The 23,024-nt window shown below is 39.6% G+C and overlaps 1 protein-coding gene across 3 annotated transcripts in view; it reads right to left on the reverse strand.

Moving 5' to 3' along the window:
- Window positions 1–23,024, reverse strand: part of celf4 (CUGBP, Elav-like family member 4) — a 225,750-nt gene that overhangs the window by 115,987 nt on the left and 86,739 nt on the right. The gene's annotated exons all lie outside the window — the stretch shown is intronic.

A 23,024-nucleotide genomic window follows, 5' to 3' on the forward strand; every position in this document is an offset into this window, starting at 1 on the left:
ATTTCCTCCTCCAGCAGCGGCAGCGGCAGAGAGAGAGCCGCTGCCTCCTGGCTTCTCCATTGGCCGACGGACAGCTCCGCGGTGCTGAAATGTAGCTCCGCCAGCCGAAGCCAACATATTTGCTTCCTTTGGAGGAGGAAAACAGTGTGTGACAATTCGCCTTACAGCTCGTTTCAAGTGCAGAAGAAACACAGAGTGTTGTTATTGTTCGCCTCGCTGGTTAGATGACGAGTTATTAGCTCCAGCATCTAGAGTCATGTTGACTATAGACGGCTTGATTTTTTTTTCTCTCCCGAAAGAGGAAGTCTGTGAGCACCGCCGAGTGGCGTACAGAGGGGCCACAAGGAGGAAGGAGAGGAATCCCACAAGAACAAGAGGGAACAAACAAAAGTTTTAATGGAGTGATGAAGATGAAGTGATAAATTTAGATTTAGATGAATGTGTTATTCACACTCTTCCATTTGAAAAAGTGGAAGAGTACATACAGTTCTGTGGTGGAACTATGTACAGGACATTCATTGTTAACCGAGACAAAAAGGTATTTTTCTTCCTCTATTACAATGGAGGTGAGATCTGTTTCTATCAAGATCGGGGCATTGCAGTTCCTCCATGAACAGTGTCCAGTGTGAGTCTCTTCCTCTGCCACCCGACTGGTAACCAAACACACTGTCCCACTCCTGCAACAAAGCTACTTCTGCAGAATGTCATTTTTATGTTTTTGGTTTATCACAGGATAAGAAACTAGATAGATTAGATGGATTATTTTAGCCAGACAAGGTAGGGTAAGATAATTTGATTTATATAACACACTTCCAGCAATAAGGCATTTCAAAGGGCTTCACGTGTTAAAGGACATACAAACAAAATAACAAAAGAAAAGCAAGAGAAAAATAAAAGTATAAAACTACGGATACTAGTTCCTCATGTTTGGTAAGAATAAGACTTTATAAACTAGTAGGGGTTTCTCTGGAATCATGATTTGATAAAACTAGATGTTGGTTCTCCATGTTTGATTCTATAAAATAGATAGTCCTAAATGTTGATCTAAGGTCAAATCAGCCCAGACTTCCTAAAAAAAAAAAAAAAAAAACCTGAAACAGCCTCTTTAATCTAGTGTGGAATCATAAGGTGTGTAAATAAAGTGTGCCAGTTTGTATGCCGTGCACAGAGAACATCTATGTCTCCTTCCAGTGTTTATCCTATGTGTCTGTTCACATAGACTGGACATGCAAGCAAGCAATGAAGAGCCCAGATGGTGCACAACAGGCAAAATGCCTTTTTTTGGCCTCGTGGCACCGCCATGTCACACTGTGCAGAAAGCCGCCATATTTTCCATATCAAAGACCAACATTGTAAATGGCTACTAGCTTGGGATCAGGTAGCCTTCTGTGTTTCATTTTGACTCTGTAATAGGGCCATTGTTTCTTCTTCTTGTTTGGGGACTTGGTTTCATTCCCCGAGAGAGTCAGGTCACCGTCCTCTAACTCTTAAAGGGAACAGAGGATCCATTTTTGTGATTATGTATAAAAGTAATTCTTTTTAGCCTACTAGTCATTTTGCCACAGAGGGCCCAGCTGAGGCATCGGTGTCCATTAGACACGAGTCACTTAATGTGTTAAACCATAAATTTATCTGAGTTTATAGGTTGTAAAATTCTTATCAAGCAACATCATTTCTTAATTGATTAAATGAGAAAATTAATTTTCCTAATTAAATTCATTTGATTAATTGATGGATTGAATTTTAAATACACGAATAACCATTAATTGTGCAGATATTTTGGAGTTGAGTTTGATTGATAGAACATAAAATGACAAATAGGCCATTACATGTGTGTGTGAAATCAGGTTATAGCAAAAAGCATTTAGAACCTAGCATAATTTACTTAGAATCAGATTAGAGGAAGCACACTTTGAAAACTTAGTGTAATCTACCCACTTTAAGCTGTTGAACTTCCAAAGTTTCTATGGCAAATAGAATACCTCTGACTTATTGCAGATGCTCAAAATCTAATAGTTTATTTTCTCATGTGGTCATCCAAATGAGAAAAGCCATGTGGATGACCACATCATTACACAAAATGTGCCACATTAAAGAAACTCTGTTAAATAATGTCACTTTTTCCAGGAATATTTGGCCCCTCGTACCACCAGACACCACTAAGACATTAGTGAACCATTAGGTTACAAAAGACTGATGGGTATCACAGCGCTCCTGTTCTCTTTTTGCTCTTCTGCCAGCTAAACGGCTCAGTAAAGTCATCCCATTCTCATGCCTGAGCCCGAACACTTTTACTGGTTGTGTTGGGGGTGAGGGGGATGTGGTGAGTCCGGGTAGGAGGAACTGTATTGAGCTTGGCTTTTCTTTTGGCATGACACCATGCTCCGCTCTGTCCTCTCAGCCCTCCCCGGGGGCCACGCTCCGTTCAGCTCAGCGGTCCCGCCCGGCCGTCACGCCTGACTTACCTCCAGCAATATTTTTTAATACGAGAGAAAAAAAAAAAAAAACAACAAAAAAAAAAAAAAAAACCGGGAGGGCACAAATCATTGTAATTATGTTCAGTGGGTACTGCCATGATGATTATGTAAGATACGCTCTCCGTGATGGCTCCCTCAACGGCTGGCTCGTGACACGACCCGCCCACGAGGTCACGCGGCGGCTTGGATCGGGCGAGCCCATCGGACTGATATTAATAACTCAAAATTAACGAGCGAGACAAGTAACAGAGGGATTTTTTTTTTGCTCTCCAAACTGTACTCTAGCCAGTCTGTTTGGGCGTAATCTGACTCTGTGGAGGATCGTGGAAATCATTTGCACCTTAATAAGGACACGGCAATCTTAAAACCTTTTCATCGATTTAATTTTTTTTCCCACGTACGAATTACTGCCGCAATCGGTGAGATCACGTTGAACAATTTAATCGGTGTGTGTTTTGTTACATTTCGTACAGTGTGATCAGCTCTCAACGGGAGAAATCTGGCGGGGATAAGACTCTGTCTATGGTTCTGAAGCTGCTGTCAAGCAGTGGCGAGTACTGTTTGTCTCTGTCCTTGGTTCTTAATTCAAATGCACAAACCGGTGTTGCTCTTCAGAGAGAGAGAGAGCGATAGAGAGGGGAGGGGAAAAAAGACCTATGAATTTAGTGTAGGCTTTGTTAACAAGGTGTAGATGATCATGCATGGACTCCCTGCACTTCTCCAAACATTCCTCTGAGCTCATCAAAAAGAGGTCACTTCATCCACCCCCCCTTCCCCGTCCCTCCAAATGAACCTTTGCAATCAAACAGCAGGGGAGGCCTATTTTCCCCTGGAATATTGCCTGGTTGCTCGTCATGGCTTCAATTTTCAGTTTCAGCACTGTAAACGGCCGCAGCAAGGCAAATAAATGAAAAGGGAAATGAAATTCTGGGTAGCCAAGTTACACAAATAGATTGATAATCTGCACAGGCCACCCTAAAGTGCTCGGGCATTTTCAATATTACCTATTCTGCATAGTAATGTCTTTTCTCACCTCTCCTTCATGTGGGACGAAGTTCTAAATCTCCTTTAGCCTTGGGATATCCAGGCTGTATATCACCTTCCAGTAATTTAGGAGGGAGAGAGCACAAAGGGGTGAGGAAATGGCAGGCTCATGACTAAACGCTGAGGAAGTTTATAGGGACAAGAAGGGCAGAAGAGTTCTTTTTAACTTGAGTGGTGCTTTTCTGTCACTTTGGGGGCATGGATGTCCCAAGCAATTATCTTCTTCCATAATTTAAAATTTGGGCATCCTGTCTTATGGAAATGAACCTCAGTTCATTACGGTTTAATAGTAAAATCCACATCCATTCCCAATGTTCTTGATATACTGTATATTCCCTTGCAAAAGTATAACATTTGAAATGTTCGACCTTGTTACATAACTTCAGGCCTGAATCTCTTTTAGTGGCATTTTATGTACACAAACTAGCAGATATCTTTGAAGTGGGACCAGAATAACACATGGTTTGAAAATCAAAATCTGAAAGCTTCATCTGGAACAACATGTCATTCCAACTGTATGAATTTAGACACTGAAATGTTGCCAACTTATCTTACAAAAAAATAAAAAATAAAATAAAATCTTAAGCTCAATGAAATAAGTTGTAAAGTATTTGTGGACGTCAACAATCAAGTTTTCCAAAAACGCTCAATTGGATTCAGATCTCGACTGACCGGGCAATTAAACACATGAACGTGGTTTAATCTAAACTGTGATTTTGTATCTGGTTGTGTGTTTTGGAGCGTGTAGCTGGAAAATGAACCTCTGCCTCAGTTTCATGTGTTTTGTGGACATTAACAGGTTATCCTTCATCATTTCCTTGTCTCCCTCTTCATCTATCTTCCCATCAATTCCGATAAACGTCCTTGTATTGTACCTGCTGAAAAAAAAAAAAAAACACCCCACAGCACGCTGTTGCCACTACCGTATTTCACTGTGGGAATTATGTGTTTGCAGTGTTAGATTTTCTCCGCACACAACATTTTGTTTGTATGCTATAAAGTTAGTTTTGGATAATAATTATCATGTAATAGGCTTATTACACCTGAGCTAGGGATAACTACAGCTCCTCCAGCGTCTTGATGCTCAAAAATAATGCTCACTTTGCAATGCCTTAGTTGGATGGCCATGTCTTGGTTTGTGCTATACTGTTCTTTGTGACGATGGATTGAACAGAGATCTCTGAGATGTTCATAGCTCATTATATTATTTAATAAACTAACCCAGCTGTTTGTTTGCAAATGTTCTCTCAGGAAACATTTGATGCATTTTCCAGAATAAATTATTACTCTCTTTTACTAATTAGGTGTCTTTTGAAGAGCCCACCCTGCATGATGCTGCCACCACCAATAGCTTAGGATGTCTTTCGAAGCCAACTGGAGGCACTGGATTTTATTTTAGGGAGTCAGAATACTAATTCGTTCCACACTTTTGAAGGTATTTACCTATAAAAGAAATATGAAAACCATTTTTTTTCCTTCCACTTTGGGTCTTTCTACCAAATTAAATACAATTCTTTACTGAGTTTATGGGTTTTGACATTTTTTTCCTAGGCACTGTATGAGGTAAAGGGAACCACAGACATGGCAAAGCTGAGATAGCGTTTTAATTTTTTTTTTACTATTTTTTTATATCGGGTTATGTGACAAACGGACAATCGGAAAGTTAATAAACATTTTTGACACTTGAAGAGGTGTATTATCTTTATTAAGGAGCAAATGAGGCTAAATGAGCACAATGTCAACACTGTGACAGAACACAGCTTTGACCTGCAACTCTCTAGATTTGTGAACTGCAGAGTGTCTTTAAAAACCTCATCTGTTGGTCAAATGAGCTGCAGTTACACCTGGTCTGCATTGGAAACAGATTAGCGCTGTGACATTTGACATGGGCAGCCATCTCTGCTCCAGGTGAACGCCGACTGCCGCACAGATCAGGCATGCTGACAGTTTGAATCCTGGGCTGACTGGCTGCCCTGGAAACACGAGTCTCTTGACAATCAGCAGCTTCAAGACAACATTGTGAAGATGCTCAATTATGCTGTCCACCATAACAGGAAGAAAAACAAAACAAAACAAAAACGCTGCTTCGGCAGGCTTCCACACTGAGAAATTTGATGCAAAATTAACCAAGATCCTCGTTGGGGCAGACATCATGAATCATCCAGTCCGTACCTGGAGGCACAAAACGACTTCAAAGTCCAACAGCAGTCGGAATCATTTTGGGGCAATAGGTTCCTGACTACACAGTTGCATTAATTGCTGTGGGACAGACGGCAGAGCCGACAGGGGAGCGTGAGAACACGTGGTTTCCATTCCAACACCCGTCTTAACACTGAGATGTGGAATAAGATGTTTATGTTGCCTAGAGAAAAACCCTCCCTAAAACATGTTTATTTTGTTGAAGGTGCTCTGAGCAGATAAAAAAAACCCAAACTGGAACACATGTGGCAGAATAATGACTGTTCTTCATCACCCTGAACATTATGGTGGTGGCGACATGATGCCATGGGGAGGCGTTTCTTTGTTCATTGCAGATGATACTTTGCTGTTTTGTTGCACTATTCCAACCTTGTCTTCTTTTTTGTGTAAATACTTTGTATATATACAAACAAACCGTATTTTAAAAAAAAATTCCCAACAAGTCTTTTTGCTTACTTATACAGAAAACGTCTTTATTGAGAGTCAAGTAGAACCAAATACATATTCCTTGTTTGCAGAATAAAGCCGATTCTGATTTGTCCAAATAAATGGAGCAAAATACGGGAAAATCCTGGAAAAATTACCTCATTTAAATTCTGTAAAAGCTACGATGCCATAGTTTAGAAACAAGGTTTAAGCTGGGCGACAAGTACCTTGGATGATACTCGGGCTGCTTTTTGTTGCACTCAAAAGATGTATCAATTTGTAGCAGTGGTTCAGATTATTCTGTTTATGTATTGTATGATACGTTGACCTGAAAGAGTACAGGCCTCTCACGACCATAGTGGCGATTGGAAAAAAAATTTTGAGGAGGTATTTGTAACAAAAAGCTTGAGAGCCACTGCTTTAGATCAAATGTTTCTGATGTGTTAGGATGTGTCAAGGCACGTGTTTGAATCCAATATTATATCTGAAATAAATATTTATATCGTTGCAGCCGCAGCTACAGAAAAAGGTGTTTGTATAAGTCATTGACGCAGGGAGGCTGTAATAAATGCATGCCACACTTTTGAGAATTTTATTTTTAAGATAAAATGTAGAATCAATACAATGTTTTTAGGCAGAAAGGAGAGCGGACGATTACAACGCAGTACTCTGATGTCTGGTTAGACAAAGAGCTGAAACGGAGACATGCCTTTTAGTCTCCGAGCGGAAAAAGACCAACAAAAGAAATAATGGTGAAATTGAGGTGACTCCTCTGTTTTCGCCTAAGTGATGAGTTGCGCTTTGTCGGCTGAGGAGAGGAGGTAGGTATTACTTTTGTTTTTTTTTTCCTGATAATGACAGATAAATGGCAGCAGACAGACAAAAGAAAAGCACACTGATGGCCAGGATAGCTAGACAAACAGACGGGTGTAGGAACAGAAAAATCAGATGTACTGTAAGTTGGAATCTTCTTTGTCGGGAGTGTGTTTCTCACCGTGTGGGAGTGATTGCCCCGTGTGGGTGCTGTGAATTAAATATCGGGCCTGACCGAGCACATTCAGCCAGGCTGTCTCGAACTCACAAACACACGCCGCCTCCTGATCACAATGCACCGCATGCAAGGCTGCTCTTTAAGATCAATTAACATGAAAGTCCTTGTTGATGAGGTAGAACGTAGCAAATGCAGCACGGGTTGCCAAGGAGAGGCGCGTTCCTCCCCCTTCTGCCGACGACGTCCTTGTAGCGCCCGTCCTCTCTGCTGTCAGGCAAAGACAGACAATGCAAATGCCAAACGACCAAGCGTGCTTGCGTGACCCCTAATTTGTGTCTGGCGTGCCGTTCTGATCTTTTAACGCCCCGCACACAGCCTTCATACTCTTCTTTGCACAGTGTGTGGACTCTGCGGGACAAATTAAACAGTATCTGTGTGAAAGACGCATATAAAGCGTAGGAATCAATCAGTCAACAAGGCCGCAGCACCTGCCCCCGGCTTCTGGAAGACACAAACACGAAGGGGGATCCTGGCAATAAGCTTCGCTCAGGTGGACAAAAGGTCATTAATTATGAATACTAAATCAGCAACTGAAAAAGGTTACCATTCCCCCTGCAATCTCCTCCCTCTCTATCTGTCCCATAGCCTTTATTAAAGCGTTTTTTTTTTTCACAAGCCTTTGTCTGTCCCGACTTCAGTCGGTGGAAAAATAAGCTTCGGTCCCACTTCGGTTCTGGAGGGCCAGGAAGGAAGATGAGAGAGAAATAGTAGCACAGCAGGATTCATTCATCCCAGGATTAAGCGCGACAGCTCTGGGACTGTAGCTGGATCATTTGCTTTTCCACAGCTGAGTGTCATTGTGTGAGGTTTTTTTTTATTTATTTTTTTAAAAATAAACTGTAATACAGTCTCCGTAGATTTGTACATAATATCTGAATGGACGAATATTCTGGAATCGATCCCACAATTGATCACAATAGTTGAGCGCCAGTTGACCTTGATGTGAAATACAGATACATACTTGTGCATAGCTATGTTGTGGGGAAAAAAAAAGATTCATTATTTTTTTTAAATTGTTTTGCAGCAATTTTAGATCTTTCTAAAGATGCATGTGTGCACATTTTTACTCTTTTTCAAACCCTATCAATAGAACATGCTTTTTAATTCACGTTCAAAAGAAGCAAAAATCAAAGTGTAACATGATTTTGTATTCAGCCCCCTTTACTTTGACAAGCCTCAACACACCATACAGATCAGGAGGAAAGTTGCACAAAAGTTCAAAGCCAGGTTAGGTTAAAAGAAGAAGAAGAAAAAGAAAACACATGGGGAATCCCATTTACAGTTTGCTCTAATCCATGAAGGGAATGTGGGGAACATAAAGAAGAAGACTTTCTGATCAGAAAGCCAGGTTTTTTTGGCCTGCCACTTCACAAATCTCCAAACACACCATTCTCTTTGTGAAACACGGTAGTGGCAGGAGCATGACGTGGGGGACACTTTTCGGAAAAGCACATCTGGGCTTGAGATTTGAGATCGACTGCCAGCAGGGCAATGACCCGGTCAGCATCCAGACCTAAATGCTGCTGAGATTTTATGCCCAAATTGTAAATCCTCTGTTCAGTCTCACTGAGCTCGAGGCATTTCGCGAAGAAGAACGGAGAAAAAATAAATAAATCTATTTTCTAGATGTGCAAAACTGGCAGAGATGCAGCCCGTCAGTTGTAAACGCAGTGAAAAGAAACTCTACAAAAAATATGGGAGCTGAATACAAATGCACTCAGAGCTTCTCAAAATTTTTCTAACCAAGTGTCCCTTTTCTTCTACTTCACAAACGGGCATTATTTTGTGTTGGTCTATTGCATAAAATCCCCCAAATGACTTTTAAGTTTCTGGTCGGTAATATGAGATGTTGTGGAAAAAAATGAAAGATGTTTAAATACTTTTACCAGGCACTGCGAACAGTAAACAGGCCTACGCGGTTTGATTGAGGATTCCTTTTGAGGCTGTAAAGGCAAAATTTTCGATTTAGACTTTGATTAAAGCACAGTTACAAAAAAATAAATAAAAATCTCACACCAATGCAAGCAAAATGATTATTGATATTTCTGAAAAGCTTCATATTGATAGGTGCATATTATACACTTTGTATCTACTTATTAGGGGGGAAGAGAGGAACCCTAATTGTGCATTGCTGTTGACCAAAAACAGCATCTTCAGACGCTCACTGCAGTCTACACGGACATCGGTATACAAGCTTTATTGAGCTGTTACAAAAAAAAAATAAGCAGAAATGAAGTAAGACATCTTAGAAATAGACTTTCAGAAAAGCTTTTGAAAAGAAGGAGGGAGAGCCTTGGAAAGTGTCAGACTTCAAAAAGGCAGGGAACAACAGACGAACACGCTCCCTCCCTCCTCCGCTGCTTTTCATCGTGTTGTGTTCATTCCTCGGCGAGAGAACCTGACGCAAACCGGGAAATGTTTTGCCAGCGTTTGTGAGCGGGCGGCCTAATCTTTGAATACATCGCGGCTTCTTCGCGCTGTGTGTGGCTCTCTCCCTCGCAGCGTCTCCTGATCCTCGTGGAGGACTCCTGGAGGACGCCGCGGTGTCACGCTGTGAGGCTGGGGCCACATATGTGTGCGGCACACGGTTCCCCTCAGGGAACCGTCTGATTGGATGTGGGTGCTGGGGCCCTGTCGCCTCCCTGTGAACTCTGCCTTAATCTGGATATAGCAAGCCCACAGGGAAAGACAAATCACACAGTTCTGTGTGGCCTTCACTGGTTTTCTGTTAAGCTCACTCATGCAGCCGTCAAGAAATTACAGCCCTATACTGTCGTGGAAGAAGCTGTGGTATTTATTTACAAAGCTGATTCCATGTTATGATGCCATATTCTCTGCTGTAATTGTAAGCTGAAGTAGGTTTGTTCATCTTTATAGAGTTGATTTTATAGAACAAAGACACTAATAATAAAAATAATGTTGAATATTTAGACTGTTAAACATATGTAAAAAAGAAAAAGAAAAAAAGTTTCTTATTTTATGCACTGCTACTTAAAGAGAGAGGAATGATAAGTGGGCTTGTTAATTTCTCACTCTCATTTTTCTCATTAACAAGGTACAGAATCACTGGATGATGCTGCTTCCAAGAAATATTCCCTGTAGAACATAATCCTTTATAAACACGAGTTTATTCACAATTTGATTCGAATAAGCTATAGGTTTTGAAAACTGATATTAAAGACAGTTTTGTTTTTTTCTCCAAAAACCAAAATATATATAAGCTCCCACTTGTTTTCTTTTATTTTCTTTTTCATTTACACGTTTTAACAAAATGCCTCCTTCAATGCCACTTACTAGTATTCTGCTGTAACTTTTGCTCCAGCATGCAAGATTGAACCTCTTGATACTAAACGTGCATTCACATCAGCCCTGTTTATTCCACTTTAACAGGACTCTAACCTGTTTGTCCAAAAGGTCCAGTTCTCTTAGGAAGGTGTGACTTCTGATTAAATGCAACCAAATCAAACACGCGAGTCTCACACTAAAGTGAAAAATGGCTCATAGTTCTTTTGAAGCTGTGCGTATGTCTTGTCCAGAGGTTGTTTTTTTTTGTGTCGTCTCTGTGAGTAGTTCTTACCGCAGCAACTGGGTCTACATGATTATCGGGTGTGGAAAAAAAAGTCCTCAAATGCAACTAAAATGCTTCAGAAACGATCACACATAGCATTGGCCACCGAAATGTTTACCAACAACTACTGATTAGATGGATTCTTGGGCTCCTGCTGTCATTCACTCAAATACACACCAAGCAGTATTTGTAGGTTTTCTTCCTCTGTAGGTTTTTTTTTTCTTTTTTGTATTTAGTGACATTTTGCTGTGAAAATTTGTGACAGAATAGTATTTTTGCCCAAATCTGTACATGTACACAGACACTTAATGAACACAGGGGCCTGACTCCACCTGGGCGACCTATCCTTTTGAGTCAGAACCTCGTGTCATGCAGTGGCAGAGACAACACTTCCCAGGTTGGATCGATCTCCTCTACACTGCAGTACTCTGCTCCGCTGTCGTAAACACAAAGGAAAAATGCACCTGACTGGAAGTGTGGCTCTGACACAAAGCCTGCAGGGAACCAGATGTCTCTGAGGCGTGTTTGGGAATTGATGCTTCCACTCTGGTTCATTTGGATCCACAACAAAACAGAACCGTGCTGCCAATTTACATCGAATGTGAGATTTGTACGTTTTGTTTCTGTTGTTGTTGCTTTCCACCCAACTTGCATAATCAAAGGTGATCATATTCTAAATGAAAGTGAGCTGTGGTGAACGAGAGCAGTTCGGCATTAACAGAAATTTCACATTTCATCACGTCACAACCACACCGGAGTGCTTTTGTTTTTTTTTTAAGGGATAGAGCAACACAAAGTAGTGGGCACTTGAAAAGCTGATTTTAAAAATTTATTTTATTTTATTTTTTGCAAAGAAGAGCTGAAAAGTGTGGCATGCATTTGCATTTTTCTTCATTCTCATAACTATACAGAAAATTCTGAAAGACAAATTGTCTTAAAAAGTCACTCTGGACACAACATGACGCGTGGTGGTAGTGTCTAACGTTGCAGATATGGGATGGGGAGGGTGGCCAGAGAAAATGGGAGCACAGACAGAGTTAAAGACGGGGCAAATCTCAAGACAACAACCTGCAAAAGACTTGACTCTGAGCTGGAGGTTCACCTTCAAGCTGGAGAACAACAATAAACATACAGCCAGAGTAATACTGAATGGTCTAGAATAATATCCATGTTCTAGAATGGCACAATCAAAGTGCAAATGTAAATCCAATTAGAAACCTTTGGCAAGACTTAAAAATTGATGTACACAGACATGAATGTTAATGAACTTGAGTTAATTCATAAAGAATACCCCAAAGAGGAAAAATACCCCAAAGATCTGCACCTGAATTTGAAGTTAATTGTGGACTTTTTTTAGAGTTTTATTTGTAGGTTTTTATTATTATTCTTATTCTTATTCTTATTATTATTATTATTATTATTATTATTATTATTATTATTATTATTATTATTATTATTATTATTATTATTATTTAAGCTTCCTTTGGTATTTCTGAGTTTTTTTTTAAGTTTGAAATTCTTTCATTTGTAAGAAATATTTCAGAACATCAAATGTTTAGTTCAACTTATTAACTGTGAACCATTGTTGCTTTGGTTATAAAATTCCCTCCAAAATACATTGAAATTTGTCTCTTTTTTTAAAAAAACAACAAAACTCTGACAAAAAGTCCACTTGGCCAAGAAGAATTGATTTTTTGCGAGGCACAGAATGAGGAGCTCAACATAACATCTAATGTGATTAGATGTTATGTTGAAGTCACCCTAACTGCAGAACTGACTGGAACCTATCCCGCTGTAAGAATAAGTCTGTGTAACCTGCTTAGTAACCGTATTGCATGTATTCCCAGTTTACATCAGGAAAAAACAAAAACAACAACAACAACAAAAAAACAGACTGGGTACAAATTTGACAGGTTGCAGCTGTAGGAAAAACCTTAGGGTGTTGTAAAGTGAAAGGAATGCTAACATAATGGAAAAATCGTTCATAATAAGTCCCTTTTGCATTATGAGCTTAATGTAGTTTGTAACCAAATTGAAAACACACAACCTGCACTAAAATGACCCTTGTGTATTGTGTATAATTATCTTACATCATTAGGTTTTTAATACTACATATGCCATGTTTTGTGTTTCTCTTCAGCTGACTATTGTGTTAGCAACGTGCAAAGAAAAATCTATTTCAACTTCTTAATCTGGGAAGTAATTGAAGCCGACACATTAACGCGGTTTGCAGGGATTTTCCTGGAAATGTAGCTCCATACATGAGAACAACAGAGCAGAGAGAATCAAAAAGGTAAAAATTCACTGACAAGTTTCTACTTTCCACTGTTTTTATACTTTATTTTTCCAATCTGGCTTTTATAATTCTGAGGTCCTGTTTGATGATAATGCTAGGTTGTGCTGCCCGTCTCCAGGTCTCCTGCATTGGATTGGAATTACAACATTGTTAGATGAAAACCAATTTTCTAAAGCGAGTTGTTTTCCCTTAAGCCTCATTCTGTTCTTCCACTACTGAACATTTTGTGCACAAAATCTTTTCTCTGTCCGAACTTTTTCTTACAATAAATCTGCCAAGTTTTTGGCTTCAAGGACTTACTTAGTCCATTTAATTAATAGAGCTCCATGGGATTTGTTTAATATTTGCAAAGTTCAGATTAATATACTAGATTCAGGTGTCGTTTTTCATAAATCTGTATAGAAGTGGTAAATTAAGCCTGCCCTAAACCTAAAAGGAAGTAATTTTTTTATTATCCATTGAGTAAAAATGGAATGTTTATTGTAAATCTTTATGCTAGACTACTATTTAAAGTGCTATCCACAAATATCATTAGTAAAATGAGGACGGGTCTTATGGAAAAGTTACATCAAAACATAACAATCCTTGCTTAAATGAAGGGAAACTCAAAAGTTTTTTTCTTTTTCACAAAAACTTAAAGCAAGACATCTAAAAAGTGAAATATATGTAGATATAGGACTGTCACAATAACAAATTTTGCTGAGCGATTAATTGTCTCAAAAACTATTGTGATAAACGATAATATTGTTTGAAGACTTTTTGACACTGATTTAATGGAAATGACATAATAATGCATGTGATTTCCTGCCAAAGATAGATGCACAGATACACTTTATTTTCAAAAGAACACACAACACTGGAACTGATAAAATAAACAAAACAACCAAAAACAAAAATAAAATGGATTCTCAGTCTCCTCTAACAAAAATGTACTTGAATAAAAACACCAAAGTGTAAATAAATACTGCATTCAACCAACAGAGTGCAGATTATGAAGTCTGTTTACCATATTGCCCTTCAGTAATCATTAGATTTAAATAGAGAAGATGGGCACATCAACTACCTGATGCAATAGTTCACACTACGGTACACGATTTTTGCCCTGATTTTCCCCTTACATAATCTTAGAACGTTGATCGTTCTCAGATTGTCGCTGCGATTTCGTAACCGATCATCCTGTAGTGTGTGGTGTGTTACGGTAGATCGTTGTGGCCGCTCCGATCTAAATCAGGGGTTTTCCTCACTGGGAGCATTAAGGCAGCCTTTTGAATGTGACAGGTAGCCAATCCGAAAGCGCAGATTTTCCTCCACGCTTTCTGAGGGGAAATTACAGAGGGGAATCCCAAACAGCTGACACGGCGCAACCCGAAGTCCAGCGGACATTGGAGATGATATGTGGAAACAACATTAATGGTTATAAAACATTTCGTGCAAAGAAAATAGAAATGATGAAGGCAGGAGTTGGAGTGAATTTGCTACACAGTTGATGAACCCGGTAACTTTCAGCTGTTCTTCGTTAACCTGACGTAAATGTAGATATCCTCATATACAGAGAAATTAAAAAGCTTGTTTTTAGCTGAAAATGTCAAGATAAAGTGCTAAAAATCTAAAAAGCTGAAAACAATGTGTTTGGAAAATTGCCTGTTGAAATAAGGACTCCATCTTTCTTCAAGTAGTTGTCTACTATTGTTTTAAAAAGTGTTCAAATGCATATTAGTATGAGCCAGACTACAGCATTAACACGGGACTGTTGACAGAATACTATGAGGATTATGGGAATCTGCATGAAATTCTTGCAAATTTTACACAATATACTTTCAATGCACTTATTCTCCATTCAAAAATTTTTTTCAAATTTCGTCTTAGAAGATGTGAAAACAGCAGATTTGTCTGATGGTTCACGTGGCTGAACCGCCATAAAGAAAGGAATTTGTGTAGGAAACAAGCTTGCTGAGTCAAACATTGAACAGGAAACACCGTGCAGGAACATTTGCTCTAATAGAATTACAGCATGTCTGCCAGCAGCACTAATCTGTCTTCAGAGGAAGCTGATCTGACAATGAATTCGGAACGAGCCCGATTTATTTTGAAGAAAGAGCTGTCTTTTACTATTAGATCGTAACATGGTTTAAGGAAAAACAAAAGCCGAAATGTTCCTTCTAACCCAGTTTACACAGCATGTGTCCCCTATAGATGGCAATAGTGTGGTCTGAGCCTATTGAGTTTAAACGGCATAACAATTATTTCTCTGATAACTTTAACGAAGAAATATAAGGTAGCACATTTACCAGAGTTATTGTTATATTTAATTCCACATAAAAGCAGAAATATTGTGCTGTAATTGCTTTACCTTAATTTCTACTGGATGCAGCAGCCGATGATAGATAAATCTTTTATAATTGCAGAACAAATGTTGCAATGTGTCTCCATCAAACTTTTAACAGGCTTTTCTTAACTGCCCTATATTTATCTCATTTGAGGTTTTCTGGTCAGGTTTACTGTCACCACTGAGGAAAACTATTCCCACAGCACGACTCTGACATGTTTTATGATACAGAAGGTGTTTTTAGAGGAATAGTTTTCATCTGTCAAAGTTTTTTTTTTTTTTTTTTTTGTGAAACAGTTGAATTCTGGTTCCGGACTTCTTCTACATGTTCGCTGTCTCCCTTACAATTTCCTCCTGATGGCTTCCTTCCACTAATCTTGCCACTCTTCCTGACAGAAAAGATTAGTCTCCCACCTGAGCACAGGTGGACACGTGAAGGCAATTGGTTGCACTTAATTTTATCAGGAGACAAAAGACTAAAAGAGGTTTAACCCATATGCAGTCAAACCTCTTTTACGCTTTCGGACTTTTATTAGAAGAATATTTTTGAAAAGCATGCATCATTTTCCTTCCACTGCCATCACTCGCCCATTCAACACACAAACCTAAGCGTCCGTCGTTTCAGACACAGACGGAGCATGGGAAATGGAGTTTCCACATGTGAACTGTAGTTTGACAAATGCAACGCACGTGATGACGAAATGGAACGAATATCAAATGAACAATGTCTCAAACATGATCAAAGATGCCAACTCGATTTGAGTGGTGTGTCATGTAGATGCCTCATTACTCGTGTCAGCTATCCAGACGGTGCTGCGAGGCATCCGACTTTCTATCCAGCTGTCGTTTTTTTTTTTTTAAATTGTCATGTCCACAAGTTACACAGTAATGAATGAAATGTGTCAGCTGATATAACTGAATGTGGTATGGTGTATGCCTATCAACGTCCATGTCAGTTTTACTGGATGCGTCTTCAATGCGCTTTAACTCATTTACAATGACATCAAGCTCTGGCCAGGTGCTATGTGGAGTAAAATGTATCAAGTTCTTAAGAAATTTTGCAAAATCTTTTGCTTAACCATAGCTGTGTCGCAGAGGTAACAGGTCTAGACGGGAAACTCATGCATCGCTCTCCAAGTTATACCTGAGTGACAAAATTCTCCATCCTACCTCTAAAACCGAGCTCAGCCTTTCCTGCTCACTTCACACGCTTCTAACTGGGTTCACACTCTCTGAGATTCCCATCCATGTCCCATCACCCTAGGGACATGGAGCATTTGATTCTGAAAAGCAGCACTTTTTTTGTAAATGCGAGATAAGCTGAAGAAGTTTCTGGTTGCTATGCAACAAACACAATAACTCACGGTGTGGCTCTGCAAGGAAGGGCGGGATTTTCAGCAGGTAACAGGAAGGCTGAACGTATAACAGTAAAGTTGCTGTGTTTTTGCTTTTTAGATTTCAAACCCTGTCTGGCCTGATAAAGCTGGATTCGGAACAGCTGGCAGTCTTTTGGCAGTTTTTAAGGAAAGGATCGACGTTCTGCAGGAATTACACAGAGACCCTTGCTTTAGCTGAGCAAGCTGCTCTAAACATGCTATTGCAAGACACTAAGATTAGCCTCTAATATCACCACGGGTGCCATATCAAAATGATAAAATGATATCTTTAGCTAAAAATGCAATTTCTGACATCATTTTGCGGGTCTTTTTATTATAATAGCAAAAACATATTTTGCAGAGACCCCTCTGTCATATTTGGCTCAATATCACATCTGCTCCTAACATTAAAGGTCAACCGGGATCATGGAGAAAGATTTTCAGATTCAAATTTCAAGAATTCCCAATCTGGTTTTGGGAATTTTTCAAACCTACACAAGAACCAGAACAGATGGATGACTGAATGGTTGGTTTAGCATTAGCATTATTTCTTTATTAATTATCTGGTTAGGGAAATTTAATGACATTTCACAGCAGAAAGGCTAGAAAATCATATTTTAACACATTCTTATATCTTCCTATACTTCAGTGCTTAATGAGAGATTTGAGTGGGCTAAACCGACATGGCAGTACAAACTTTGTGAATGGCCATAACCTTTACATTGTAAAGGTTATGGCCATTATAATAAATACATTATTTACTGGTTATTGCCTTATCTTAATCAGAGGAGCTTTAATTTCATACACCCTGATACAGGTCTAGTGTGGCAGACAAACAATGCTCCTGCAGAACAGAGTTGATTGTTAAAAGAAAGACATTAACAAGAGCTGACAGCGAGGTGTGCACAGTCAAAACAAGCTGCTGGACAGAAAGAAGACTGACAGAGAGCGAGCCAAGTGCTTACTGTACAGTAAGATGACAGGTAGGAAAACAAACAGAGATAGAGACTGATACAGGAAGACATAACAACATGGGTGAGACAAGCATCAGTGCTGACAGACAGTTATGGAATCTCGACAGGACTGACGAAAATGTGGCTTCCCAGCAGACACGCATTAAGACAAACTGAGGCTGGTGTCCATGGTTAGGTCAAGACAGGAATTCTGGGGAAACTCCAAACTTCTGCAGGGAGAGAAAGTGAAACAGGAACATGGAGAGAGAGAAAGAGAGAGAGAGAGAGAGAGAGAGAGAGAGAGATAGTGTTGCAAGTGGACAGGTGCAGAGAAGACCCATGCACCACGCAACCACCCACACAGGCTGGGCCAAGAATGAGCCTGGGCAGAAGATAAGATTCCTGGGTGGCTTTGCCATGGGCACCGGCCTGCAGAGCACAGATGCCCGGGGCAGAGGGAGGCGTAGTGGGATGTGGCTGTGGGGGAATAGGGACAGTCTTATCAAGCCAGTGCAGTTGCTGGGTTGGACAGACTGGGGATCCCACTTTTATTACCGCCGTCCCTCTTAGTGATCCAATCCAGTCGTCCAGGAGCGACAAAAAAAAAGAAAAAAAAGACATAAGACAATAGAATAAAGATTGAAAAAGAATAAAAAAGAAGAAGTGAACAGATTTGAAAAAGTTTTACTGTATAAATAGACTGGCCTGAACGAAACTGCTCACTGTTTTGGTGTTTAACACAAACACATTGTTTGGAGAAGAACTGAAACAAACTTCTCTTTAGGGGTGAAGATTTTTTACCAACGATACACAAGACGAAAGAAAAACATGTTTGACACCGCCAAGATACAAACCAAACTATACATAGAAATGCACTGTATTAATGTAAAATCATTCTCATGTCTCGCCTGCTTGTCTGCTCTGTAAGGGCTCCTATGGTGAGTCAGCTCTTCACATGTCTACACCTCCCAGCATGTCTTTTATGTATCCATGAATGTGGTCACAGTGGGTGATTAAGCTCAATATACATCATGTGAGGGTTTTGGCTTCGAGTACCGCTGCTGCTCTCATCAGCCAACACGGCCTAAAGATGCAATATGTACATCGAGAGCCACAATCTGGAGAAACACTCTCAGGGTGAGGCCGTACCACTGAACACATCATTATAAAGCAAAACAGATAATACTCCAGACGTCTTATTTGACAGATTTCTTTACTAAAGTTTTGTGGTAAGATGTTGACACCTGGGAAAACTTACACTTTTAATGATTTTACGACAACAACTGTTCATAGAGAGCGAGAAAGGGCTGAGCTCCTGACCCTGCAACCAGACCATGAGTCAAGATCATGAATTCTGCTCCTTGAATAAATATTTTAAAAATTAAGCTTTATGGAGCCCTATATATAGTTAGTATGAAATCTAAAGAACTTGGATTTTGCTTTGTCATTTTCACTTATGACATTGTGGGCTTATCCTGCTTACTAACATCTTGCTTGTTGATTATTTTACTCAGCCTTGGTTTTCCATGAATCAGTTCTTTTTTCCTAGTCATCTCTCATTCCAGTATACAAACTCTTTCATTCACTCCTTGCTGGATTCCTCCATTGTTTCTAGATGCTTTCGTGTTATGTCTATCCTCTATACCACTTTGTAAATAAATCCCTTAAACCGTTCATCTCGTGTTCCTGTGTGTGGTTCAGAAAGCTACTGCAAGACATGACAGTAATCACCAAAGCTTACTTACGCTTTTTACATTAAGCCAGAACAATCGACACTTACAAAAAAACTTATCTGGCTTTAGTGCAGAATTTAATTACTTGATTATGTAACTATGGTAATTGGAGGTTCAGCTGGGCTCTTATATTAAAAGAGTTAGAATATAACCTCGAATGAGGTCTAATGCGTCGATCAACAAGCTATGCTGTTCAATTAAAAACCATTGTTTGGAAAACAGATTTTATGAAGGTTAAGGTAACATAACCAAACTGAATTTACTCCTTAAATTCCATTTTTGAAACAATTTTTAGACACAAGCACATTTTGTCAGGACTACTTGGAATAAAACTATACTACAATCTTTTATGTGAGTGCATTCACAAAGAATCAAAATCCCAACATTTCATCAGTAATCCATGACCTTCTGCGCCACGGCCGGTGGGCTGGAGGAGGAGCCACATTCATCTGAGCAGTATTACAGGAAAAGCGGGAAAAAACCCTCAAAAGCTCCATGTTAAGAGAAATTCAGCAAAAAATGGCACATTGGAACTGCCAAGTCTGTATAACAACCCATAGAAGGCATCTTAATGTCAAACAGTTGTTTGGAGTGATGCCAGGAATAATCGTTTTCCAATGAGATTATAACTGAACTTTTCCACAACAAATACTACAGCATGGATCCGGCACTGAAGGAAGAATGAAAATGTGGCGACGTAACCTCACGCCCACTTTTGGGCACGAAATATGGTTTTGGATCTATGATGCTACAGGATTTTTTGGTTCTTAGTCTTGTAAAGGTTTTATGACTTCATGAACTTTGAAACATTTGAAGATTTTAAATTAGTTCTCTGTGAACTCTACCACTGATTGTGAAATGGGTTGTCATACATTATTTCAACGCCTCGATGATCCAAAACGAGCAAGGCTAGAAGTCCAGCTGGCATGTTAACGCTACGAAATTTCACTATGCTTATGCAAGACAAGAAAAAGAATCTACTCTGAATCCAATATTTATGTTTCATTGGTGTTACATTTACAAAAATATTTTGAGCATGCACACCAGGTGGGGATCTTTTCCCCCCATCTCAATGTGCTTTTTTCTCCCATGTCTCAATCAAGCAGTGATAACGAAGCGCCTTTCCTAACAGACATATGGCCAATTACAAATTAGCCAGTTTGTTGGGGGGGGGGGGGATTGTAATCAGGCTTCAAGAGGTGAAGGCCCTTGAAGATTAATTGGAAATGGGGGGCCAGGTAAATGTCAATGGCAATCAAGGGTTTGTACAGCTCTGATTGACTCTATACACAGACCCCACTACCTTGGATAAGCTTTCTCCAGCCGTGACATTGCTGGCACCACTTCCCTTCCCCTCTGCATCTTCGCTGAAAGGAAGCGAAAACGAACACAAAGGAGACAAGGAGAAATGGAGCTGTGAGACAGCAGCGGAATACCAAAGGAGGAAAGAAAAGAGGAACATCTGACATTTTCATCCTCCTGGAGTGTTCATGTTTAGCTCCTTTGGTTGCCATTTGAAAGGGTTTGGTGCGGAGGCACAAACACCAAACCATGAAAAAAAAAAAAGAAAAGAAAAGCCATTTTCCATGATGGGACTAGATGCAGTGTGAAAGTTATCACAAAGGCAGTTTTCTTCTCCAAACATAAGCTCACAAAGCCTTTCAAGTTACATTTCTATCTCTTGTTGCCGTCCGTTTCGATTCCTTGTGTTTCACTGCTTGATCTCGGGCAGTTTGCGCCAAATACGAATGGAATCCAAATAGTTAGGGTTGCTCTTACACGCAGCTCGTTTATCTGATTTAATGCAGCCGGTGCAGAGAAAAATCTGTACAACACCGGTTTCATGAGTAAGGAGCGACGCATCCTGTGAGATGCAAACCGGCAGGTATTGAATGAGAATATGAGGGTTATGATGATAAGCACAGAGATGCGATGTGGGGAAGGCCTCTGTGGGGATCAGCAGTGGTTCCCCGACTGACAGATACTCACCTATAAAAAAGAACAATGAGGCAGATAAAATTCATAAGAAATAGCAGGTGGGAAAGGAGCAAAAAAAAAAAGAAAAAAGAACAAAGGTCCAACATGTATAGGCAAATGAAGAAAATACGGGGACGACTCCTCGAGGTGTGGCGCTGCATCTGAACATGCGTTATAAATTATTACCTTCATTAAGTTTTATGCGTAAGTCCGATCCTCAGTTTCAGTTATACATTACTCTGAATGACATCTTTATTAGGGAGCAACGTTCTCATTGGATCGGTTAGGCAGCTGTTGCGACTGAGCTCGCAAAGTACAGTAAGGGGGAGAAAAAATGTTATCTGAGCCAACAAGGACGTGGCAAAGCACAGTTCTTTTGTGCAAGCGGCCTTTCTTTGCTGCCTCAGCAGTTTAGTTTTCCGACAGTTGGTTTGATCGCTAAAGATGTCACGTTTGTTGTCTTTTCTTTTTTTTTTTAGGAGGATCCAAATGGCAACAGGGCAGAGGCAGATGCATTCTGGAGTCAGTTTAATGATGAAACTGAGGTACGTATGTGCAGAACACGAGGAGAACACACAGGAACCGGGGCGAGAGTGGCAGCAGAAAACAGAGAAAGAAACCAAGGAGCCTAAATACCATAGATGTGATTGTGTCATGGCACCCAGGTGAGTACAGTAAACAGAATGAATGGCAGCTGAGTGGAAACAAGGCTAAGGAAGTAATGAGATTAAAGACATCAAACAGTTGTGTAATAACTCAAGGTACAATGAAGTCTCTAATTAAAAAGAACCAAAGATAGAAAATACTGAAAACATCCAAAATACAGAACTCAGACAAAGCCCAAAATTCATTTTAAATAATTCAATACCTGCTAAGAAGTCATGCTATGAGTTGTTACCAGCTGTCTGGTCTGTTACTACTTTTACTAATTGAAAGGGTCGTTGAGATTTTTTGAAGTGAGGCACTGTGGAGTTATTACCACTATTTCTCTTACCTGTTTTAGAAATATGTTGGAAGACAAGGAGTTTGTAGTTAAGTCGATTACAGTAGGACTTACAGAATTTCATTTGGAAATGATTTTAGCAATTTAAAACAATACCGCTCATAAATATGCAATTCAATCCCAGTGAGCAAGATTTGACTTCAACATAGATTCTGTGTAGCTATACTTAGATATGACAAAACACTGACTCACATGATTTTCACCTGTATATTTGTCAAGGGCTAGAACAAGCAAAACTCCGTTATATAAAAATACTCTTAGCTTAAACTAAAGATTAACAAATTGTAAAGTCCAACAAATGTCTATAAAATGCCTGAAAGCTTGAACTGAAACTCAAAAACTCTTTAATTTGTATTTTAACAAATTCCTTCCATTTATTTCCTATCTGTGGTATACTGAGGTAATACCATCAATTTACAAATAAGAAGTATTGAGTACCTTCTATTCATAGATGACAAACCGAGAATTACGGTCAAAATGAAAAGTATTCCGATTTTGGCCAATACCAATTTTGTTTTGTCTAAAATGTTGTTCAATGTACCAAGAAAGTTGTTGAGTTGGCAACAGTGGGGTCACTATTATTAATTATAAATGT

The sequence above is a fragment of the Gambusia affinis genome, linkage group LG07 (genome assembly GCF_019740435.1).
Source record: "Gambusia affinis linkage group LG07, SWU_Gaff_1.0, whole genome shotgun sequence".
NCBI lineage: Eukaryota > Metazoa > Chordata > Actinopteri > Cyprinodontiformes > Poeciliidae > Gambusia > Gambusia affinis.